Source organism: Desmodus rotundus, chromosome 2 (assembly GCF_022682495.2).
Source record: "Desmodus rotundus isolate HL8 chromosome 2, HLdesRot8A.1, whole genome shotgun sequence".
Lineage (NCBI taxonomy): Eukaryota > Metazoa > Chordata > Mammalia > Chiroptera > Phyllostomidae > Desmodus > Desmodus rotundus.
In genome coordinates this window covers 27170682-27197919 of record NC_071388.1, presented here as the reverse complement: position 1 = coordinate 27197919, position 27238 = coordinate 27170682, and positions in this window count along the sequence as shown.

The window sequence follows — 27238 nt, the reverse complement described above, 5'->3', positions numbered from 1 at the left end:
GGTGAAAATGGAGACAACTGTACTTGAACAATAATAAAAAAAGAAAGAAAAATAAACTCGTGGTAAAAAAAATAAAAAGAAGTATGTTATTTCTATTTTTCAGCTCCATACTATCAGGTCATCAATTTTACTTTCATATAGGGTCCTTAGGATATCAATCAACGTCTGCTTCAGAGACACTGAATAACTAACTCTACGCATTTACTTTGTTAGTTACTTCTAAAGCATTTATACCAGGTGTACTTGCAAGAGAACCCATAAAATACACACATGCATTTTTTTTAATATAATGGGGGGAAGGTAACTCCAAAAGCAAAATTGAAGTATTCCTTCCAGGAGAAGCACAAAAGAATGACAATACATGAAGTGATAACTGTTCACTGTAAAACTGACTTTAAATTATAATTTACTTGTCCATTTTTTGGACACTCTTTAAAATTAGATGCTGATAAACAAAAGAACCCTCACAGTAGCTGGTAATTTATTGTCATATATGATCATGGACAACAATGTCTTTAGCTGTATAATTGTCATTAAGGAAAATAAAAAACCAAAATGTCATCATTGCTTACCTAAATGTATTATAAATTTTATTTTATTGTCTCCACAGACTATCATTATTCATACATTCTGCTTATGAAGCTTGGGAAATTTACCTATGTTTATTCCTTGCATCCCTAGTATGAATCCTACTTGATCACGGTGTATGATCTTTTTAATGTATTGCCGGAGTGGTTTGCCAATATTTTGTTGATGATTTTAGCATCTATGTCCATTAGCGATATTGGCCTGCATTTTTATTTCTGTGGGGCTTTACCTAGTTTTGAAGTTAGGATAATTCTGGCCTAATACAAAGAGCTTGGGGGTCTTTCCTTTTCTTGGAATAAACCTAACCAAGGAGATAAAAGACCTGTACTCAGAAAACTACACAACATTGAAGAAATTAAAGAAGATACAAACAAATTGAAGCATGTACTGTGGTCATGCATTGGAAGAATTAACATCATCAGAATGTCCATAGTACCCAAAGCAATTTATAGATTCAATGCAATCCCTACTAAAATACCAATGACATATTTCACAGATGTATAACAAACATTTCAAAAATTGAGAACCATAAATGACCTTGTATAGCCACAGCAATTTTGAGAAAGAAGAACAAAGTAGGAGGGATCACAATAACTGATATCAAACTATATTACAAGGTTACTGTAATCAAAACAGCCTGACATAATAGCAGACACATAGATCAATGAAACAGAATAGAGAGCTCAGAAATAAACCCAAGTCTCTATGGTCAGTTAATATTCAAAGGGGGCAGAAACATAAAATGGAGTAAAAATAGCTTCTTCAACAAATGGTGTTGGGAGATCTGGATAGCTACATGCAAAAAGAATGAAACTCGACCATCAACTTACACCATATACAAAAATAAACTCAAGAAGGATAAAAGACTTAAATATAAATCATGACACCATAAAAGTCCTAGAGGAGAACATAGGGAGGAAAATTTCAAATATTCCATGCAGCAATATTTTCACTGATATGTCCCCTAGAGCAAGGGACATAAAGGAAAGAATAAATAAATGGGACTTCATCAAAATAAATGTTTCTGCATGGCTAAAGAAAACATCAGCAAAATGAAAAGGGAACCAACCATATGGGAAAATATATTTGCAAATGATACCTCAGACAAGATTTTGATCTCCAAAATATATAAAGAACTCATATGTCTCCACTCCAGGAAGACAAACAGTCCAATTAAAAAATGGGCAAAGGAACTGAACAGACTTTTCTGCAAGGAAGACATACAGAGGACCCAGAGACATATGAAAGGATGCTCAACACCACTAGCCATCATAGAGATGCAAATTAAAACCACAATGAGATACCACTTCATATCTGTCAGATTGGCCGTAATAACCAAATCAACAAACAACAAGTGCTGGAGTGCATGTGGGGAGAAAAAGGAACCCTTGTTTACTATTGGCGGGAATGCAGACTGGTGCAGCCACTGTGGAAAACACTATGGAGTTTCCTCAGAAAACCAGAAATGGAACTGCCTTTTGACCCAGTGATTCTACTGCTGGGATTACATCCTAAGAATCCTGACACACCAATTCAAAAGAACTTATGCACCCCTGTGTTCTTAGCAGTACTATTTACAATAATTAAGTGCTAGAAACAACCTAAGTGCCCATTAGTAGATGAGTGGATCAAAAAACTATGGTACATTTACATGATGGAATACTATGCAGCAGATAGAAAGGGTGAAATAAGCCAGTCAATGAAAGACAAGTACCATATGATATTGCTTATAAGAGGAATCTAATGAACAAAATAAACTAATAAGCAAAATAGAACCAGAGATATGGAAAGATGGAACGGATTGACAGTGCCCTGATGGGAGTAGGGAGGGGGAGAATGGTGGAAAGAAGGGGAAGGGACTAGTCAAAGAACATGTATGAATGACCCATGGACATGGACAATGGTATGGGGATTGACTGGGAGCCAAGGGTAGGCTGGGTGGAGGAGGGGGAAGGGGAAAAAATTGGGACAATTGTAATAGGGTAACAATTTTAAAAATGGTAGTTCAATAATAAGAACCTGAGAGAATCACTGTAGGAGGTCCAACACTCAAATCATGGAAGTTTAATAAAACAAAAAAATTGTATCATTCCATGTATGTGTTTATCTATGTTTTATTATATCAGGAATTTGTGCATGAGGGAGAGGAATATAGTTTATAAGAGAAGAAAAATGTTATATAGCTACAGATACACACACTTTTTTTTCCCTCTCAAAATCCCTAGCAGGGAGTGAGCTTAGAGAGGTTCTGGGGTCAGACACTTGTGTACTCATTGACAGAGATGATAATGATGCTCCTTCCAGTGCTGAGATACTGCACGCTGTATGACAGCAGGCTTGAAAAGGCATCACTGAAGGTGATAATAATGAGGACCAGCAGGAGGACATATTTCAGACTGAGAAGCGGGGAAGGTGTTATCTGTCTGATGGAACAGGTTGAACTCTAGATCCAGGTGGATGGCATCCTTCTTTAATTGAGAATCCTGCTGAATTAGACACCTTGGGATCCAGGATAGTTTTTTTCTGTCTTTTTTTTTTTTTACAGTAGCTAAAGAAATTGCAAAATATTCTTAATGCAAGAGCAATTCTGGAGAATGATAAAGTATACAAGTAAGGGTAAAATTTACTTATAAAGCCTCAGAGGATTTAAATTTTATCATAAAACATTTGACAAGTTATGCTACATTTTACTGTTTATTAATACACAAATTAAATATTGACTTTTTCTTTGTCTATAATCAGTCTTTCTAAACATATGAAACAGTGTCATTGCTACACTTCAATCTGCAAGATGTTTACCAGGCCTACTTAGAGTGTTCTCTCCAGTATGTAATTTGTAGTGGAATTCTGGGTTCCATAGGAAAAAATAAATTATCAAATGGGGGTTGGGGATGAGATCTGTATCCCACAGATCTGTATCTGTATTTCCTCAGTCTAGATGCTGAGTGACACAGATGAAGAATTATATAATAATTCCTAAGGACAAGTTTGGAAATGCAAGGACTCACCCAGTATCCATAGCTAAATTTTTAAGGAACAAAAGTAGAAAAGAAGCTGATAAGATATTGCCCATGTTTTTTGGTGTGCAAATACACACCCTGGATATAATTCTGAGCAATTCTAAAGTTATTCAAATGCACATTTTTTCTTGAAATGGTTGTGTAGTTGATTCTAGATGCCTCAGCAGGGACATGATATAACAAGGCTTCTAGGGGAAACTGATCAGGCTCTCATTGGCCTCTCCAGTTTGAATCACCACAGTATCAGTGTCAGACCCTGAGCAGGCGGTGATTTGGGAAATGGTCACTTCCTGAATAACCACTAAAATGATCAATACACAAGGACAGATTATGACCTCTGATCATTTCTAAATTTCTACTAAATTTAACTTCCTTGCAAATGCAATCAAGTAAAAAGTCATGGTGGGCCTGATTGAGAGAGATTCTTCTCGGACCTGGGATTTCTGTTCAGGTTTTCCTTGGAAGCCTGTCTTCCATGGGAAAACAAAAGCAAAGCAAGCAAGCAAACAAACAAACAAAAAACCTAAAACTTTGGAAACAACAGGACAGACTAAAGAGTGTCTGGAGCGTTGAAAAAATTCCTGCAAGGGACGCATCATAGAGGATTCTGCAGGCCTGAAAGAATAAGATCGCCCCTATTAGTGTCTGGGGATAAAAGCGGACGCGTTTCCCTGACGTGTTTCAGAACACTGGAGATACTGCTCTCTCTCGTGTCCTGTCTCTCCCATCCTCCCTCAGTACTATCACTTATGCTGATGCTTCACGAGATTGTATTTCAACATTGTTTTTCTTCTCCGAGCACGAGAATTCTTCATTCAACTGCCTTTACAAATATCCACTGAATTGTTTTGAAATTATTTAAAAATAACACGCCAGCCAAGCTCTCAGTCCTTCTACAAGTAAATCTTTTATGTTTTCCTTGACTTTCTTATTGTAAAATATGGCACTAGAAGCCACCCAATACATAAATTCAGAAAATTCTTTTATGAAATTCTACTTCTCCCAACGAAATATCTTAATTTGTCTACTTATTTTAAGGCTAAACTTCCTGCCCCAATCTCCTCTCCTGGTTGCATATTTTTTCTTATTTTATGTTGGATTGTGTTTATGAGCAAGTAAACTCAACTTACTTCTCTGAAAATGGGAATTATGAGGTCTAACTTGTTCTCATGATAAACAGAATAATATATGAAAATACTTGAACAGAGCTATCATTGTTGCTTGTCCAAAATGTATATACATGTCACCTTCTCATAGAGGAAACCTCTGAAAATCTATGAATTTGTCCCTGATCCTTCTCTGTTTCATTATGTATGATACTATTTCATGGCACATATTTGTTGGTAAATTGGGTAAATATCTCCCCAATATTTATATGGGTGGAGAACTCATCTGTCCTGCTGAATACTGTATCCAGTCTCTTAAAACAGCATTGGCAAACAGTACTCACTCAATAAACAGCACATTAATGAATCAATGAAAAATATACTCTTAAGCACAGATGTGCTATAAAAATATAACTGAAATAGCTATTTGTGAACCAGAAATTCAAAAAATATTATCTTGTACATGGACAATTTGGGGGCCTCTAATGAAGTTACTTGGTGATCCTTAATTCATTTTCTCTTCTAATTTTATGTGATCTACTGAAATAAAGTGTTCTCCCCATAAAAGTTTACCTCATATCCAATACAGAATGTATAAAAACCTACTATTTCATGAAGACATTTCTATTGATATTGTTTTGGCTGGCTTATTTATGCTGACACACTTATACTATCTTACTGTATTACTACTTGGTTCAATAGTAAACATTTTCTAAAACTTATTGTGAGTTGTGGACCACAGTCATAAATTGACAAAGTGTTAAAACATGTTCTCAAAAATACATAATTGAGAACATCTAGGGAAATTCCAAATAAAAGTAAACCACCTGAAAATATCCCAGTGCTGTAACTTTGCACAGAAATAAGACTAATTCTTGATTATTCTATTATTTCAGAATGTTGTTTCTTAAGATGGCATTTATCGAGACTATTTATGTTTAAATTCCAAATTGTCATTTAAATGTTGCTTTTCTCTCTTCTGTTGCTTTCATGTACAATGATGAGCAAATCTCCTTTTCAGTCCTCTTGTCCGTACATCAGCACAGTCAGCTATTCACGTGGCTGGGTAGGGCCTTCTGGTCAACAGGGACCATTGGGTGTTTGGGGACCAAATTCATATTTTAACCAATACTGAGCCTCTGCTTTGGGGAATACACTCAACTAGATACTGATAAATTGGTATTTGATTTTTCATTTGACATTGTTGCCCTCATATTTAGTGACCTAGAGAGAGTAAGTAGAGGTATAGATAGTTACTCTAAAAATTCAATAACACCTCTTTTGCTGGCTAAAATAATATTTTATAATATCAATAAATCACTTTAAATTCTAATATACAGTATGTCTCTGTTTGACAAAAATTACCAATTTTGTTTTAGCACTAAATTAGAAAGCTTTAAGTCTCCCTCCCATTCTTGAAATACTCTCAAAATCCTAATGCAAACAACTTGTTTCAAGTGTGCTCTGAAATGACTAACGGTCATGTTTTTAAAATAAACATGCTTTCAAATGTGAAAGGAATATATAACCACTGATAAAAATATTTAAAAAAGGAAATATGCATGAGATGCTGAAAATCATCTATATTAAGGTGATCCAGAGCAAGCAACTGTACAGTTTGAAGCATTTCACTTTTTTTTAATTTGTATGTTTTCATGCTGTTAGGAAAGAAAAATACATGTCACTTTTATATTTGTTAATTAAATATATATTGAAACATTTCTCATACTATTTGAAATTCTTCACAAAGTTTTACTAGGTTATAACATTCTAACAAATAGGTAACCATAATTAACCAAATAATTCTACTATGGGCATTTAAGATTTTAAAGTTTACCATTACCAAAATTATCTTTGTAGATAATTTTCACCCACATTTCTTGTAAATTTCTCCATAATTACTGAAAGTCAATTTATTGGGTGAAGTATTTTAAGGCTCTTTAAATGTTGGCCAATAGCCAAATAAATTCTCAGGAGGAATGTATGAAAGTACTTATTTTATGAAAAATTCATATAGAATAAATTTTTTATTGCAAAAAATAGTAAAATTTCCTTAATCTTCTTAAATCTATTGTCTTGAATTTATTTTGGTATGTTATTTTTGTAGAACATTCATAAATATTTATAGGATAACATTGCTATTGTCACCATAAATCTTTCATTGACATATATAATGAATAGTTATGGACTAACTCAAGCATGCAATCAATACACAAATCAATTTAACTGGTATGACAAATATGAATGCTGCCATCAACCATAGGTGGAAGTAATATTACATTTTTTTCACTTCTCTAATGGAAATGTAGTAACTGTAGTCTGTTCTAAGACCCCATCTAAACATGCTGGTAGAAGTGCCACGGCAGTCCTGTTGGGATTCTTCTCCCCACCCTAAACCTACATCCAGTGCATGGATCTTGCCTACATCAGAACTAGAAATCAGAGAGGCGTGATGGTGCCTCTTCATAAGGTTTGGCCTGTCCCTTCTGTTAGAAGAAGGTATTATGGGTATTTTTCCCACTTCCTGAGTTATTACAGTCTGGGGCATCAAGGAGAATCATGCTTGATAGAGCTTAACGCCTTAAGAGTGGTCTGGTCACCATTTCCTTTTATTAACTTATTTATAAATTAAATTTATTGGGATAACATGGTTTAATACATGATATAAAACTCAGGACTATAACTTTGTAATTTAACATCTATGTACTGTATTGTGTTCTAGCCATCTGAAATCTAGTCTCCTCCCACCACCTTGCATTTGACCCCCTTTACCTTTTTTCTCCTCTTGCCACCTTCCTTACACATAATGTATCTCCCTAACTCTACCACCAACCACATTTATCCCTTTCCTAAAAGTGTGTTCTCTTGATGTATGTGGGTTTCCATAAAGTGTCTATTTTCCCTACAGTAAGGACAAGTACACAATCTTCATGAACTTCAACTTGCTGACTTTGAGATGCGTACATGGTTATGGGTTAGAGCTCCTCATCAAAGTCAGTTTTCTGCCTCAAACCTTTGAGCCTTAAGCATTTGTTAAGGTACCATGGTCCACTCATCTAAGCAGTTGACTTCTGAGGGGCTATCGATGCCTTGAAACTCTAATTTTTGTGACCACTCTTTTTATACATTGTTTGCCAGAGCCTTTGAAGTTACCATGGGTTTCCTTAGTTAGAGAGGTGCCCTTCTATTCCCCATAATTTCCAGCAACCGGGCAAAGTGAATGACCACCTTTTTATAATGTGGAGCTTAAAGAGGATTGCTGTGCTCAATGTTATCCCAAGGCACACGCGTTCCATGTGGGATTAATATTCCTGGGTCTAAAATTCCTAGGCCCATTGCCCTCCATAAGTCTTTATATGTTAAACATGATCACATTTTCTCCAGCTTCTACTAAAACTTTAGTAAATTAACCCGGGGCTCTCCCAGATTTCCCATGCATCAAAAAGTTTATGTTAAAGTGTTTTGATATTCAGTCACTTTGCTAAATATTTTAATGTTTTGAGTACTTGTGTCTAAGTAACAATTTTAAAGCTACACTTCTAAAGACATCCCATCAAATTGTCATCTCTCCCTGCCTACATGCACTCCCACCCTGACACAACAGGAAACACAGTACTTTCTGGAAATTTTCCATTATTCCAAAATCATAACAGACAATGAAGACTGGCATATCTATCATTTAAGTAAAGTAACTTTATCCCTGTAAAGCACCACCAGTTCTGGTATTTTGTTATTTCCTGTATTAGCTTGGTGATCTTCCCAACCTGTCCCAAAACATGAGCCCTGTTTTGGGTGGTATTTCCCATGGAGAAAAGAAAATGACCTTTTCTGCCAGAACACTGGCAACATTAGGCCTTAGATGTCCCTACATTTCCCATAAGAGCAGGGGGTTTTTTGTTTGTTTGTTTCTACATTTATTCAGTTAGAGAAAACTTATGAAGTATCTTCCTTGACTCTCCTTTTCTTGACAATCTTCATGGAATCACAAAATATATGTCATCAGGTACCTATAAAAGACCACATTTACAATATTCTCCTTCATCTACGTAGATTCTGATCCATGTCCATTATGGCTTGTAAAGCATTATGTGCTGAAGGTTCAAAAATTTCTCTTTTTGTATTTCTTAGATATACTTCCAGTTACTAAAAATTATGAATATTCTACATATAAAATCTCCACCAAGGTCATTTTCTTCTTCTTTCATAGTGGAGTAGTATTCCATTGTGTAAATGTTCCATAGTTGTTTCATCCACTCATCTACTGATGGACCCTTGAGCTATTCCACATCTTGCTGATTATAAATAAATCTGCAATGAACATAGGGGTGCTCATGTTCTTCTGAATTAGTGTTTTGGGTTCCTCCCGATACATTCCCAGAAGTGGGATTGCTGTGTCAAAAGGCAGATCCATTTTTGAACTCATGAATGTTGATGCTTTTTAGTGCTTCTGCTGTTTTTTGTTTGTTTGTTTGTTTCACATATTCCACATGGGCAAAATGTTTTCCTTTGAGGACTTTTTTCCTTGGGGGAAATAAAAAGAGGTTGCTTGGGGTAGGACTGAATGAACAGGGACAGTGGCACATAGTCAAAAACTGCTGAGTACTCAGTGCAGTGTGGGCAGTTGCACTCGTAAATGACCTATCACAACATGGGCAAACTGAAAGAATCTTCAAAACAACAGTCACTGAGGCTGAACACAGCCTCTCACAACACCTGCTGATACACTGATGCAAATAGGTTCCTGGAACACTCACCTAGTAGGGGATGCCTGTACTACAAGGTCCCCACCTGCTAAGAGATAATTCCATTTTTAGGAGGTCCCCCCATACAAAAACTTTTACAACAATGATAAAATTTATTACAAAGATAATAAGTGTTTATAGTACTTGCTCACATGCACAAAAATAATTTAAATGGGATTTAAAACCCTGGGAATTATAATTATCATTTATATAGATAGTTTGCAAGTATTTTATACAATAAAATATGGTAAAATTAAGAAAATACTTTTTGTACTTAGGCTTTCACTTTTTTTAAAGATATTTTATCATTCGACTAACCAAATACCTCCACTTTGTGATAATGCAGTAATGCTTGTGACTTAAGATTATACTATTAGCATATATCTTCTCATGTATAATTTATGACTCTGAAAGTTTAACTTTTTTTCTTTCTTCCTTGGACTGTAGGCATAGCGTTCAATTTCAGTTAATCCTTTCATCTTCTTTCAATCTAGATTGTGAAGTTTGAACTGAATATAATATTCCTTATAAAATCAGAACCAAAGCAGACTTTGAATCTTATGATCAAAATTTCCCACAGGAGAGAAAACTAAGACCTGAGAATCAATCCAGCCTCTGAAACTATCATGAGCTACATACTCAACACACCTCTGAAGGTGCTGGTTTAAAAAGTAAAATAAATCCCACAATAAACATTTTACAGTTGCTAGTACAAGTTAAAAATAGTAACAACTAAATAGTTGCTTCATTTTAAGATGTGACAAATTACAGTAAATTAAATAGATTTTTTAATGAAAATGGCCACATTGGGTATCCTGCAATATTTGGCTTCTTTACTCTGAACTCAATGTATGTGCAAGCTCTTGCATGGCATTTTGACATGACAGCGTGCCCTACAAAATCCTCACTTATCCTTGTATGTCATTTTCCCTACGCAAGTTCAGAATAAATTCTCTTCTGAATGGATTATTAATTAATGGGAACTGTAACTGAAAGCTTTCTCATCTTTGAAAGTGTAAATGAGAAATAGGAAAAAAACCCAAACCTCTACTTATACCTCACTTCTAAATGTATACTCCATTTTTACTGTATTTATTTCTTTTTAAAAATCTTTTTATTCATTATTATTACAAGAATAATAAATGACTCTCTATATCTCAAATCCCACCTACTTTTTAAGAGTTGGCACTTTTAACAGCTTTTTCTATTTCTTTCAAATACTTAAAAGCATACACACACATTCTCATATTAGGGCATCATAAAACAATATTTCAATAACAATTAGATTAAAAATATATATTAAATTTACCTAAATAGGATTGCATATTGCATATTCTAAGGAATTTGTTCTAAGTGATAAATTTTCAGTCCCACTATTACTGATGAGAGTTAATCCTTCTATATATTTTATTAACAGTTTGTAATATTTTATTTTATTAAAGCTCCATAAAAATAAATTTATGAGAATTTTGTAGACATTTATTGGTGCTTCTTGGTTTAATTTTTTTTAATTCTACAGAAGTTGAATATACTGTCCTATATTAGTGACTAATAAGAAGAAGTTTTCTTCTACAAAATATGTTTTGTATATTTTTTTCTGATTTGTAGCAGTTATTCATATACACTGCATAGTAATCACTTATTTGTTTTAGTTGTTGAAAACACCTTTCACTGGCTAGGGTTATCTTTCAAGTTATTTTTGGTGACTTTTATTGTTTTATAAAAAATGATTCAATATAAACATGTCAATGTTTATTTTCATGGGTTGTAATTAATGTTGATCATTAAGATTAATAACATTCACACAATTTGATTGTCAGAATTAAGAATCAAGACAATCTATGTAAACATGACAACTATTTGTTTCAGGAAATTCTTGCCCAGAAAGTTCCAGCTGTAAACCAATAAATAATTTTATTGTCAGCAAACCAATTTGTGTGTCTGAACAACCTCTTTCTTATCAAAAGAATAGAGAGCTAAGCTGAGCAAAAAACTCACTTATGACATAATAATCTATTTATCAATATATATTTCACAATCTTCACTCCACAGTGCCAATCAGTCCTACACTATCATGTCACCAACTTGGTCTGATTCTAGCCAGTTTCTCATCTTGAAATCTTTTAAGTGCAGATGTCTTTGATGGACAACCCAGTTTTCTTCCAAGAATAATTAATAACATGAAAATGGTGTTTCCTTTACTAAATTAAGTTTAATAAACTTAATTTTGCTTGAATAATCAGCTGTCTGCTTGGTTTTCTGGAGGAACCAAACAGCCCTGAAAGACACCGCGAGATCCAGTCAATACATCCTCACAGCTGTATTTAAACCACCTGTCAAAGGGCCCGTTAGCCAGAGGTTCCTCCAGTAGGTATAATGAAACAAATATAGTATTGTGTCCAACACTAAACATTTTTTGTGAAGCTCCAAAATATTTTTCTTAGAAATGAGCAACACATTTAGTAATTCTTTGATTTGTCTGATCAGTTATGAAAACTCTTCTCCTGGGGAGCCTCAGTAAGAACACGACTGTTCTTGCCCCATTTTACTATGAGTCATTAAGAGGAAAGCCATAGGGAAGAGGATGGAAATAGGACCAACAATGCCATTTCTTAGATTGGATGTAAAGATGGATGAATTTTGGTTTTAACAGAGCATTGTCTTTATAGACAATTTTTTTTGTTCTAATATCAGAACCTGGTGATAAATTTCCCCCCTCTCATCTGGTTTTGCTGCAAAGAGTTTGGTCTTGAAACAATTTCTTCTGTAAAAATTCTGCCTGCTAGGAATTGGAAATGTGTCATGTCTGCAACAGAGGGAGACAGCTGTTGGGTTAGGGCCTGAGCAGTAAGGGACACAAACCACACAGTCAATGAGCCATCTCCAGACCCTCACAGGTGTGTGCCATGGCACAGGGCGCACACTCCGTGTCAGGTTACTGATTCTTATGGCGTTCAAAATATGGCTCTAATTTTTGTCCTTATCACTAAAAATGGCACAATTTCACCAAGGATAATTGAGAATTAATTAGTCACTAGAGAAACTTTCAATACTAACAAAATATTCGTTTTAAAGCAACTATTAAAAAAAGGGGCTGTAAAATTCTAAGTATCTAATGGTCTACAATTTGGATTGATATATGAAAGCTTTCTAAAAAGAAATTCATAATAGATTTTTTAAGATTTTATTCATTTATTTTTAGAGAGAGGGGAAAGGAAGGAGAGAAACATCAATGTGTGTTTGCCTCTCATGTGCCCCCCTACTGGGGACCTGGCCCACAACCCAGGCATGTGCCTGACTGGGAATCAAACCAGCAACCCTTTCGTTCACAGTCCGGCACTCAATCCACTGAGCCACACCAGCCAGAATGAATTCATAATAGTTTTAATCAGATATTTTCTGGCCAAAAAAATTTAAAAACACAAAAGCTTTATATGCTTGTACACAACACCCAAATCACAAATTAAACACAATGGCTTTTCATTTATTACCCTTCCTACTCTTTACTATGTACTTTATTAACATCTTTCCATAATCCTCTTTATGACCCACTTTCCTTTCATTTTTTAGGACAGGAATATTCATAGCTTAATTTCTTTTTAAAATTAATTTCCCTCTGAAACATGCAAGATCTTCATGTTTGAATTTATGGCCTAGTCTCATTTAATTATTGTTTTTGTTCAGAACTATTATCTAAAATTTTCAAAATTCTGAGAATATGTAAGTCAACATTCCTCAGTCTTTAACAGTAGGTTTATATTTGTATATAATTATAGATGAAAAACTGATTTATATAATCAGATGGGAAGATTCAGATAGTTATATTTATGAGATTTCAAACTGCACAGAATACTAACTAGTTTAGGTAAATCTAGATATTGGACATCTTTTGAAAGCTTTACTCAGAGTATTTTCTATAAAAATAGATTGGGCTCTAATTCAATTCTACTGGTAAGAAAAGATAAATCCATTGGATACTCTTGAAATAAACTAGTAACACCACAACATGCTGTGCAAATGTAAATACTGAAGCAGATACTATATTGGCTTACTTTTAACTTTTTATGGCCATACTCTGGTTTCTCTTCAGGTCATATAAATCTTTTGCCTTTTACATTTTATGACCAGTTTTAAGCCAAAATTAAATGGATTAAATCTGTGAGTTGAGACTATATTGGTAAATGGTTTCATTGTCAGATTCCCAACTCCTCACTGAACATTTTTGAAAAGACCTACAACAACTATGGTACATTTACACAATGGGATATTACTTAACTGTTAAAAAAAAAAAAGAAGAAGAAGAAAATTTCACTCTTTGCAATAGCATGGATGGACCTGGATGACATTATGCTAAGTGCAGTAAGCCAGTCCAGAGACAGACAAATACCATATAATTTCACTCACATGTGGAATCTACTGACCAAACTGAGCTAACAAGGAAAATAGAGACAGACTCATTGGCAGAGAGCAGTCTGACAGATCTGGTTGGGGGAGGTTCGAGAGGATAGAGGGATTGAGCAAAAATAAAAAGAACTCATGGACACAGACAACCGTGTGGTGATTGCAGGAGGGGGAGGGGCCAGCGGATATAGAAGAACATATAAGAGGGATAAATAGTAATGGGCAAAATACAACAAAAATAAACTATTAAAGAAAGACTTAGAAAAAAACACAGAACACAGTCATTAAGCACCTGAAGAAGTAGCATCTTGCTAAAGACACCTGAGGATACTGCAAGCAGAAAGAACATTAGAAAAATAATTATACTGTACTGGCTACAAAACTTGTGGGGAAAATAAAGCTGGTAACCAATAAAGCTGCTCCAAGAGGATATGGAGCATCTTACTCTAATTTTTCTTTAGCTGTCATCTAGTTTTCCTTGGTATAATGTATGCTAATAAACCAGCTAATTAACCAATAAATGACTTTTTAGATGATAACAATACATGACTTTTTAGATGACAACATTGCAATAATACGAGCAATCAAAAATCAAATACCTCTTTCAGTTCTGGAAAATATACAGTAGATGAATTTCTTTATCTCTTCAACCCAGTAAGTCTAAAAACCCTGGATATTGTTGTGTGCAGAACGAAGAAAAGGAGACTGACTGTTAAAGAAAATGAATCACCTGAGGATACCAGGAGTCCAGGTACAATAATATAGTGATAAGATTATTGAGTGTGTGTGTGTTTTTTGACTGCTATGTGTCTCTGATTCCTGAGGATTCTATAACCAAAATTCCAACTGGTGCCCACAAAAAAAAAGTCTCCAAAATACTCTGTACCAAAAAACCATAAAAGTAAGAAGCCTAACGATATAGAAAATAATTTACAAATATATTCTTCTGTGTTTTTTCCTCAAAACATTCTGCCAGAATTTTTTTTTCATATCAGGTCACTTTATAGAGCCAATTTTGATTATTATATAATCAGTATTTATTATTTTAGAGATTTTCTTCTCTATGTAATGTGTTTGCTTTCCATATTTAATCGTATCTTCTTATACTTAATAATTTTATACTCAAAATCACTTTGTTCTGATTTGAGTTGAATTACTTGTTAACTATGAATATATTTATGTATAACAGTAAAAGCCACGATAATAGAGCATTAAACTAAAGAGGACTTTATTTTCCTCTTGTAGTCAAAGAAAGACAGAGGTGGAAAGGTGATGTTATCAAGATGGCAACGCAGGCCTTTCTCCAGTACAAGCCCCCTCACAAGAAGACCAATCTGCAATTATCCATAATCAAGACCATTTTGAAAATCCTAAAACACAGACACCAAGAAAAACCGTATTAGAAGGGTAAGAGGGGCAGCTACACTTTCCCCTGTTGAGGCCACATCAGGCCAGCACAGCACTCAATCACAAGAGTGCCCACTGACCAATGGTTTGTCAGTGGGAAAGAGAGCCCAGGGTGAACATCCACCTTCCCTTGAGGAACACTTCTAAGGAGGCACACTTGGGTTTTGCCTCATGGGAATCTGTGGAACTAGACCGCTGAGAATCACTGATTCAGGGCTGGGACATTGGGGGAGCTCCCGGGGATCTGAGATAGTCGTTACCAGGGGGGCAAAACTAAGAAGGCTGCAGAGTTCCGTGAGCCTACCCAAGCCCCATGCATCGCAGCTACGCTACAATGCAAAGGTAAGCACTGAGATTTCACCCAGCTAAAAAACGTGTGATTCAGTGGCACCCACTGGAAAATCATAGAAAGACCTCTTTGTATTAACATGCTAGAGAACGAAATACCACTTATACATAGATACCCAGACAGAGAGGAAATCCATCAATTGCTATGAATAACCAAGGAAGTGAGTCAGCTCAGAAAGAAAGAGAAAAATCTCCAGAATTTATACACATGGAAACATCTGTAGAAATGACATGACAGAGAATTCAAGATTGCAATTCTGAAAATACTAAACAAAATATGAGAAAATACAGGCAATTCAATGCCATCAGAAATCAAATGAAAAGACAAGAACAGTGCTTTACCAAAGAGATTGAAACTTTAAAAAAGAACCTAACAGAAATTCTGGAGATGAAGAACTCAGTAAAAGAGATCGAGAATGAACTAGAGAGCATAGGAAATAGAGCAGATCAGATGAAGGAAAGAATTAGTGATATCAAATGTAGAAATCTGAAAAATAATGCAGAGGGAAGAAGGGAGAGACCTGAGCATTAAAAAATAAATAAAGTAAAAGAACTCTATGAGAACATAAATAAATCACTTCTGTCTTGAGAAACACATTCTTTCCACCATTGTATGAAAACTTCCATCTCTGGACAGTACTGCCTGCCATAAGTGTAAACGGTCAACAAAACTATGTCAATCTGATTTATGAATATCATATGAAAATACTTATTCTTGATTGTTCCTGAATGAATGTGAGCATATTTCACTGTTTGTTAAGTGTATTTCTCCTTCCACCTATAATCTTTCATTATACTCACTCATTTTTCTAATAGGAAAGAAGTGATTGGGCATATACTTTTAAACACTCATGTATTATGGAAAATAATTCTTTATCCATCACACTTGTTGTAATTATTTCCCTATTCTCCATTATTTAATATTGTTTATTGAATTAAAGAAATGTATAGAAGACCATAAATGTCTAATATTTGCCTATTTTATTTTGTAAAATATGAAAATATCCAAAAAAGAAAGAGCTAAAAAGATTTGCTTTTATTGGCCTTAGAAATATTATATATTCATTTTCCTCCAGGTTTAATTTCATCTACAAGAAATTCTATTATTTGTGTCATGTAACAGAGACAGTCTTTACATTTTTTTCTAGAGAAAGTAGATGCAATGATTGGTTTTAAAGATACAACAAACTAAGGAAAGTTAGGCAAAATAATATGGTTTGGAGTTTGTAACAGTGGAGAGAAACTGCCCAATATAGATAAAACATGAAGATAGTTTTTAAATAAAAAACAATACCCCTCTCACCTGCTCTAAATATAGTTGAATGTGTAGCATTGTATTTTGCAAATGCTTTGTACCAGAACGATATCATGATTCCACTCCTAATTGATGTTCCTATTGTAGAATTCATTATTAAATTGGATCATAATAAATATAGCTTCATCAATGTTTGGGAAGAAGAATACAAAAAATCTTTCAAGTGGAAGAGTAGAGAATGAGCTTAGCACTCATAACCAACTTTAACTTGTCCCAGAGGAGTGAGCATACAATTATGTTTGTGAAAGAATGTGATTATACTGCAGAGATATACTCTTGTGCTTGTGTATTTGCTTGGCAATTCTGGATTTCGGGAGAGAAAGAATGATAATGATACAATGTAAAGTATTAACATAGCACAAACCGGAGTTTTTAAATGGGCATTTCCTATGCATTTTATTCAAATAGGTGTGTCAAAATCATCCAAAATAAAAGAATGCATAATTGAAATGGATTTTCTTGAACAATCTGAGATATATCTATGATACATTATAAAGTCCAAGTTAAACCAGTTAGTTCACGCAGTTTAACCTTTGCCTCTCATGAATTACATTTCGGATAATGAGCAAGAGAACTAGACAAATATCAGTAAATATGGTGCGTAACTAAACAGTTGCTTAGGATTCTTGCGAAGAGATATGTTAGGTGGTGTGTTGTTACCATTCTATTTCCATTCATGTAATAAAAGCAATGGTAGATGGTTGTTTAAATAATCAAATTTTATTTTGTATTAATCTGAGCTATAAGGTTAAGATAATATCATTTTGACATTAGAAACACTTGATAAATGTTAGCACTTTAACTTTGAATCATATTTGCTTTAATTTGTAGGAGTTAAAATTAGAGAAATGTTTCTTAGTGAGGAATGAGAACAGCACATGGCATCTGACACATATTTGGAGTTCAATAAATGGTAAATAAAATTTGACTGAAAATAAGCGAAGAAATGCAGATCAAAACTTCATCTGCTTCTAATAGGTGTTTATTGAATGTCAAATTTAAAATAGCTACTCAAATATAAGATATTTTAATAAATTAATTAACACCTAATTTGGTATTTATATCTGGATATGTACAAATTTGGCACCTGTATAGATGCCTGAAGGTTAATACATTCATTTGAATGCCATTACAATTTTAGTATTTATAAAGTTCTAAGTTCATTAAATGGTGTAAAAATAATATACTGCCTCTATTTAAATGTGTTTCTATGTATTGTTATGACTATCTTTTTTACTTACCATTATTTTTTTTTAAAAGCCCATGTCCTCTGGGTTTATTCACATGGTAAACATATAATAAATAATATACTCACCCTCACTTTAGAAATCATAAAATTGAAATTAGAAGTTTCTCTACATCCAGTGTAAAAATTTTAAAAAAGTACTGAAAATAAAATAAAATTTGAAATATAGAGCTGTACTTCATTTAAAACCTACGCAAAAACTTTTAAGACTCACCAATAAGAATATAAATAAGCTGATTAAAAATGATCATAAAACCAGAACAGTTATTTCATCAAATAATATATAGAGATAGCAAATAGATATGAAAAGATTCTCAAAATCATTTGTCACTAAAGAATTTCAAATTAAACACTAATAAAATACCACATAATAAAACTTCATTGTTGTTTAAAAAATAAGTAATCCAAATTTATTTTGTGTTAATCCAAGTGATAATATCAGGTTAATATGATTTTGAGATTAAAAAAATCTCGATAAATGGTAGCACTTTAACTTAAAATAATATTCATTTTAATTTAATCAGCAGGTATTATTTAAAACACACAAGATGCATAAATGAAATAATTACTAAATATTGAACCAAATTGAGAAACTTCCTGACTTTTATATGTTTATATTTCTGTCCATAATATATAAAAATGGCTAAAATCCAAAAACTCCAACAATACCAATCACTGGAAAAAAATGGAGCTATCAAAACATTCACTCATTAGTTGTGAGAAATGCAAAAGAGCACAAAACTCTTGAAGACAGTTTGGAAGTTTCTCATAGAGCCAAACAAAGTCTTACCATGGGAATGGGCTTCTGCACTTCCTCTTGAGGAGTCAAATGAGATGTTCTTAATAGGTGAATGAATAAATAATTTCTGGTACAAACATGAAATATTATTGATCAACATTAAAAAGATAGATGGATAAATGCATATTGCTAAGTAAATGAAACCACTTTGAAAGGTCACATATTGTAGGATTCCAATAATATGACATTCTGAAAAAAGAAAAACTATACAATGAAAACATCATTACTTGCCAGAGTTTAGAGGGTAAGCGTCAAAACCTGGAAAGTGGGATATTAAGCCAGTAAAACTATAGTATATGATACTATGCTGCACCAGTAATTGGGGGAAAATAGCAATGCCCAACTTATAACATGCAAAATGAGGTTGAGGGTAGACTGAAGACCAGAGAAGTGTGGAGGACCAATGGGAAACACATGTTTACATGCAATTCCTTGGACATCACCATTTTTCAAATTCTTTACTATTGATTTTACACTTGCAATAAATATTTAATTGTATAAGAGTCTTGGTAGAAACAAATCCGAAAAAATAGAAAATGTTAAGAAACTGTAGTCATTAGCACTTTAACATGGGTTTATTTATCTATAAACCAAATGTTTTGTGCTTAGAGTTTGTTATTAAATAATTTTCCTGATTCACTTCCTCAACATTTTCTCAACAGACATCTTGGAAGTACCTACTAAGTAGCAGATTGTTCTAAAAATATGTCATACATTGAATAATACTGTTGAGAACTAATCTCAAAAAGTTTATCATCTAATATGGGTGACAACCGGGAAGACAGACAATAAAGAAACAGAAATCAAAGGTGATGGTAATTGTCCCTCACCGCCTGGCTTATTTCACTTAGCATAATGCTCTCCAGTTCCATCCATGCTGTTGCAAAGGGTATAAAAAAAAAAAAGGTGATGGTAAGTGCCAAAATAAAATAAAATACTGGTTGGGCACTTTACATCCTCAAAGAAGGCCTCTCTGAGGAGCTGATACAGTATTAAATGAGAATGACAGAAATAAGCCTATTACACAAAAGCTGCCGAGATGCTATTGCTAGGTATTAGAAACAGCACCAAGACCAAGGCTGGTCAGTGAACACAACAGAAAGAACACTATTATGGCTGCAGTAGAGGAGATGAAAAGAGATGGGCCCCAAACACTGTCATTAATGGAGGACAAGATATTAAATATAACTTGGTTATGACCGTGCAGTGGTCTTATATGGTCTAATATACTGTTATTTTTTAAATAGTAAAGTAAATGATATGCTGCTTGTGGTTACATACCAGTTATCCTCAGCTGTAGAGGCTGAGAGTTTGTATCTTTTAAGATAATCAATTTTGGAGTGCCATACCATGTGAGAGATTCCCCTGCACTAAGAAAATAAAAAAAGAACATTTTGCAGCGATGTGTGGTTATAAGAAGCATTTTCATTACCTCAACCATTTGGGTTGGCTTTTGGTCACACTGTATAATGTATTGTGAAATGCCACAGTATTAATGCATAGTATACAATTTGAAGGTTTACCAAAAAGGCACATGGGTTTTAAAAAGGTGGGAAAACAACACCATCATTTAGTATAGACCATGAAAAATATACTGCTGGTTATTAAAGATGCCTAGATATTAACGTATAAGTTTGTTAGTGATATTAGCCCAACCTGCCCATATCCCGTGAGTAACAGTACTGAGTTATGTATAGAGAGACAGAAAGAAAGAGAAAATCTCTTGACATGGTTGGGGTAAATCAATGTGGGATATTACAAAAGGGAGCTCTGGATAGTCTTGGAAAGCCTGAAAATATTTACTCCATTTTCGGTATTCGGATGCTGGTGGTTAGGAGGCAGGATTTGAGAAGTACAAAAAGGACCAAGAGGAGAGTGTTGCACAAATGTATCAATCTATCAATGCAATATTAAGATAATCCTTATTTTCAACTTTATTTATACTAAAACTAAACAACACTAAATTAAACATAATGATATATTTTTAAAGCCAATAAAATTTCCACACCATCTTAACTTCACATTAACTGAATAGAGTAACTAGCATTATAATAATTCTTTTGAACCATGTGAACCATATGAACCATGGCAAAAAAAAAAAACCCTCCCCTGACCAAAATGTAGTGTCTCTGTCCTGGCTGCTGTGGCTCAGTGGATTGATCACCAGCCTGCAAATCAAAGGGTCACCGGGTCAATTCCAAGTCAGGGCACATGCCTGGGTTGCGGGCCAGGTCCCCAGTAGGGGGCATGTGAAAGGCAACCACACATTGATGTTCCTCTCCCTCTCTTTCTCTCTCCCTTCCTCTATCTCTAAAAATAAATAAAATCTTTAAAAATTGTAGTGTCCCAGAGTACATACCATGAATCTTCTCCCAGTAAAGGTTCAGTCTTTATTTTTGCCTTATCTTCTAAGTATATAGCTCTGTTTTGTAAAATGGAATTATGATATAAAGATGATGCTAAGATGTCACATGCAGTTCTGACACAGGAATATGAGAATTTGGGCAGCTCATTTAACATCTAAATGTCTTTTTGACTCTTTGTATTATCATGTTATTCTTACCTACCTCATTAGGCTGCTGTGAGAGGTATATAAGGAAACCTAGTTGTCCATTAGTTACTCTCCTTAATAGTATTACTGCTACTACTACTACTATTATGTTATTATTATTTTTATTATTATTATTTTTTTATTATTATTATAATTATTATTATTTGTATTATATATGGAGTCACCTCCTCTTTCCACAGTAGAGTTTGTCCCTACATTTTCACAGCCATAGCCACTCTGGAAAACCAGGGCCTGAACCAGGGCCACACCTGTACAAGTCTAAGGGACGTGTTACTCCCCAGTGTTGGGAAGAACTTCAATGGTACTCTCCAAACTTCCTTCCCTTACTACCCATCATTGCAAAAAAGTTAGAATAATTTGTTAAAAGAGGTGTTTAAGGAGAACAATTAAGTCTGTGGCTCTCTCTCAGGACCTAATGACTACGTGCCACTTAAATTCTCTTTTGGGAGCCTCCGGGGGCTCTGTGTACTTCATTTGATCTGGAAAGTAATTCTAATTCAACAGAAGAAAACTCTAAGCTCATGTTGAACACAAAGTCATATTTCCTGGTATTGTTCTACTTTGAGTTTTTACTCTTATGCTGTTGTGTCCATTTTTCAATTGGCTTACAATCTAGAGAATAAATTAATTAGCTTGTGTATGCAGAAACCTCAATATTTAGAAACAAATAGCACCTGTAAACTATAAAGTGACCCTCAGGTCCAATTTATGTTCACCATCATGTATTCAGGTATACTACCAGGATTTACAAACACATAGTGCAAAGGTTAAGCAGGTTTCATAAATGCCTGGGCCAGGCTAAGTATAAAATACAAAGAGTGGTGATATCTATAAAATACTTGTGAGTGCATGACCTGTATGTTGTAATTCTCTAATTTTGACAGTCTGTCAGCCAAAGAAAGCATTTGGATAATTGGTTTAGCCTAGGGCTGCTGGTATAGCAACTGCCTGCTAGAATGCACTTTCTCTGAGGTTAGAAACTGATTGTGCTTATTCTCTCTGATATTCCGAGTACAATCACTGGTATGGTAGAGGTAGTCAATAAAAGTGTCTTCATTTCTTGATTGATTGAGTGAATGGATGAAGCAAACATTTCTCTAAAATTTATTATTTATTTTCTTTAGCAAAAATTACCCCGAATGTCCATCTACATTTAACATTAACAAGACTTCAATGTTTAACTGTGCCTGATCGACAGTCTAAAGTAATTGCATACGCACACAAATTGTTTAATACAAATAAAGAAATGGGAAGGACTGATATTATTAGATATCTCAAGTATTTAAAGTACTAAAGTATTTGTTCTCTTAAATAAATTTAGTTTTAGGTATTAGGTACACTGAAATCAAAGAACTTTTCTAAAAATGCATCTTACATGTACATGAAAATATATTAATGATTGAAGAATACTCTAAATGTCTATTCTATATTTTATATTAGTATCACATAAACTCAATTATGCTAGATCAAATATTTTCTTTAATTTTTGACATTTCTGATTGCTATGTCATCTCCAAGAATATTTGGGGTTTTTTTGGTAAATCTAAACTATTGGGAGGTTCATAATTTTCATTTTTGTAATGTTTGAGAAACATGTCAAACTGTTATTTACAACATAAAAACCTGCAATAAAAACTGATAGAAATAATTAATATGTAAGTGAACCTTAAAAGTAAACATTGTGGCTCTGGCTGGTGAGGCTCAGTGGATTAAGCGCCCACCTGTGAACCAAAAAGTTGCCAGTTCAATTCCCTGTCTAGGGCAAATGCCTGGGTTGCGGGCCAGGTCCCCAGTTGGGGGCACATGAGAGGCAACCACACATTGATGTTTCTCTCCCTCTCTTTCTTCTTCCCTTCTCTTCTCTATAAAAATAAATAGATAAATAAATAAAATCTAAAAACAAAGTAAACATCATGGATTGACTAAATCTGACTCATAAACAAAATAGTAATCATGTCACATGGGATGGTTTGAACAAGCATTACTTAATGTCAGGGATTTAAAGGTAATTTTTCAAGTTCCCCCCAACTTTCTCATTCTCTGATTAAAATTTTATGGAATAGCCTTGGCTGGGTGGCCCAGTTGTCTGGAACATGGTCCCATACATCATAAGGTTATGTGTTCTATCCCCAGGCAGGGCACATACCTAGACTGTGGGTGTGATTGCCAGTTGGTGTTGAGGGGGAAGCAACTGATCTATGTTTCTCTCTCACATCTCTCTCTCTCTTTCCCAGACTCTCTCTCTCTCTCTCTCTCTCTCTCTCTCTGTGTCTCTATCTCTTTGTCTCCCTTCCTTTTTGTTTAAAATCAATAAACATATCCTTGGGCGAGGATTTAAAAATTATGGAATTGGCTTCCATATGTTCTTATAATGCTAGGAAAGAAAAATAACTACATGCTAGTGTTCAGGAACTTTGACACTATCAAACTACACATTAACAGAAATCAGTAAAATATAGCACCAAAATGACACGTTTTCTCTATTCCTCTCCCAAACACAAACACATACGGAAACAAACACACTACCACCCGCATATGCAGAATCATATGTGTGCTTTCAGTTAATGGCATCACTTACTTCAGTGTGAACTGAAATCAATCAGAAGAGAACTTCCAACATTTACTTCCCCACTTTCAGACTTGCAACACCTTATCTCCCTACCCTTGAGAATCAGAGCTACATATGCTCCCTTCGTACTTATTATCAAGGATGAACTCTCCCTGCTCCTTTATCATTCCAGTCTCTTGTGGCACTTACCTGAAGAGATTGCCTCTTTCAATTTTCATTTTTATTTTCTCCCTTACATTAAAATTTCCCTGTTTACTGGGTCATTCTCATTACTACTTAAAAATTCCTTAATTTTTTCCATTAAAAAAGATGAAAAACATCTTGATCATACATATCCTAAGAAGCTACCACATAATTTTGCAATAATATTCCTGAAAAATTGTCTAAATTTGCTTTCTTCAATTATTCTTTTCCCATACTTTCTTAAATCCATTTTCCTCTGGTTTTCCTGCCTTGTACTCCAGCCAAATCGCATTTATTATGAAAGGCAATGATCTCCATGTTATTGGTTCCAGGGGTCGGTTCTGGATCTCCTTTCTTTTGATCAACTGCTGAGTTGATCATTCTCTCTTCCTTTTTGCCTTTCTTCACTTGGTTTCCAGAACACCACATTTATTTCGTTTTCTTCTTACACCGTTTGCCTTTCTCACACTCTGGCTTTTTAACTGGGTTTATTTCAACTATAATCCCCTTCGTCCACAGCCATGATGATCTCTTTCCTAAATTAGTATAACAGATCCGTAATTGCAATGTCTTCTATCATTACCTGTCCCTGCCATTACTTAATAAACAGCTGTCAAAATAATTCTTTTAAAAAATCATACTCAAATCATATATCTCTGTTCTAATTGAAACCCTTCAATGGTACCTATCCACTTAAAAGTTTAAGTTCATGAAATGGCCTACAAGGCCTGAAATGACCCAGCCTTCCATTATTTCTCTGAGCTTATTTCTAGTACTATTCATCTTAATCACTTTGCTGCGATGACCTTCTTGCTGTTCCTTGAACACACAAAATTCTCCCCACCTCAGGTTTCTTGTGCTGCCATAAATACCACAAAATGTGCTAGATATTTTTATGGTTAACTTTATCATCTTCTTCAAGATTTTCTCAAATATTCATTTTAAAAATAATTCAACTGTCATCTCAGCCCTAACATAGACAATTTCCCTTACTGTTATCGATCTTTATTTTCCATCCATTTGGAAATCACCTTGTGACACACTGTATTTGTATTATTGATTCTCTATTGTCCCTTATTAAATTATAAGTCTATGAGTGCAGGGGCTTTTATTTTTTTAGTTCACTGAAAACTCCAGAGTGCTTGGTGGTTGCTTCAGCAATGCATACTGAGTAAATGAAGATTAAGTTTCCACAGTGCGACTTCATTTATGTCATGTTCTTATAAACCTAATTGCACCATTTAGCATTTTTTTGAATTGCTGTGTGTGTTTTTATAATCTGTCTCATGCTTATTTTTACTGTGCTGAAATGGTGATTTTTTTCTATACTGTGTAAACCTGTGTTCAATAGGAAAACCCAGAACTGTTTTCACCTGCTACCTGCGTTACATACTAACAAACACATTCTATGATGTATTTGTAGTTTGTTTTAGGTTACTGATGTTGTTTCTCATGGAATTTTGGTTAACATAAATAAGTGCTTTATCTCATGCCTCATTAAATAGAAAAAAAACTTTTTTTAATCTCTATCTTCATTCTGTACCCTAATACTCCACAGGTTTTTCACAGCTTTCTATGATCTTACGCATAGAGGTCAATTACTCTGTAGAAGTAGAGTAATTGTGTAAACCCCAGCTCTCCCCTTTACTAGCTGTGTGTCCTTGGACAAGCTACTCAGTATGATCATGCCGCAGTTACTGTATCTGAAAACTAGAAATTGTATTTGTGCATCTCATCTTATTTTTGTGAAAATTAAGTTAATACTTTTAAAACAATTATAAGCATGTGTGGCACATACTAAGTGCTCACTATTATGTGTCTCTAATATTTGTGCTAGAGCAGATAATTCTTGTTTATTTCTTTTTTAAAAGTGTATTTTATATATTATGCTTTTACAGTAGTCCCAGTTTCTTCTCCCCTTATCCCCCTCCTCCATGCACCACTTCCCCCCACCCTCCAGGATTCCCTGCCCCCAACCCGGCCACAGTTCATGTCCATGGGTTGCACTTAACAGTTCTTTGGCTTCTCTATTTCCTCTCCTTGTCTATTTTGTGCCTACCTAATATGCTTCTTATTCCCTGTACATTTTGCCCCCATTCTAACCCCTCTCCCTCCCTGCCAACAACCCTCCATGTGATCTCCATTTCTGTGGTTCTGTTCCTGTTCTAGTTGTTTGCTTAGTTTTTGTTTTCATTTTTATAGGCTCAGTTGTTGATAGTTGTGAATTTGTTGTCATTTCAAAGTTCATAGTTTTTGATTTTCTATTTCTTAGGTAAGTCCCTTTAACATTTCATATAATAAGGGCTTGGTGATGATAAACTCCTTTAACTTTACTTTATCTTGGAAGCACTTTAGCTGCCCTTCCATTCTAAGTGATAGCTTTGCTGGATAGAGTAATCTTAGATGCAGGTCCTTGCCTTTCATGACTTGGAATACTTCTTTCCAGCCCCTTCTTGCCTGCAAGGTTTCTTTTGAGAAATCAGCTGACGGTCTTATGGGAACTCCTTTGTAGGGAACTCTCTCCTTTCCTCTACCTGCTTTTAAGATTCTCTCCTTATCCTTAATGTTGGGTAATTTAATTGTAATTATCTTGGTGTGCTCCTCCTTGGGTCCAATTTCCTTGGGACTCTCTGGGCTTCCTGGAATTCCTGAAAGTCTATTTCCTCCACTGGATTGGGGAAGCTTTCCTTCATTATTTGTTCAAATAAGTTTTCAATATCTTGCTCTTCCTCTTCTTTTTCTGACACTCCCATGATTCACATGTTTTTGTTTCAAATCGTTGATTTGAGTCCTGGTTTCCTTCCCTTCACAGTTGGTCCCCTGTATATTTTCCTTTATTTCACTTTGTGTAGCCTCCATTTCTTCCTTCATTTTGTGACTGAGCTCAATCAATTCTGTGAGCATCCTGATTACCAGTGTTTTGAGCTATGCATCTGCTAGGT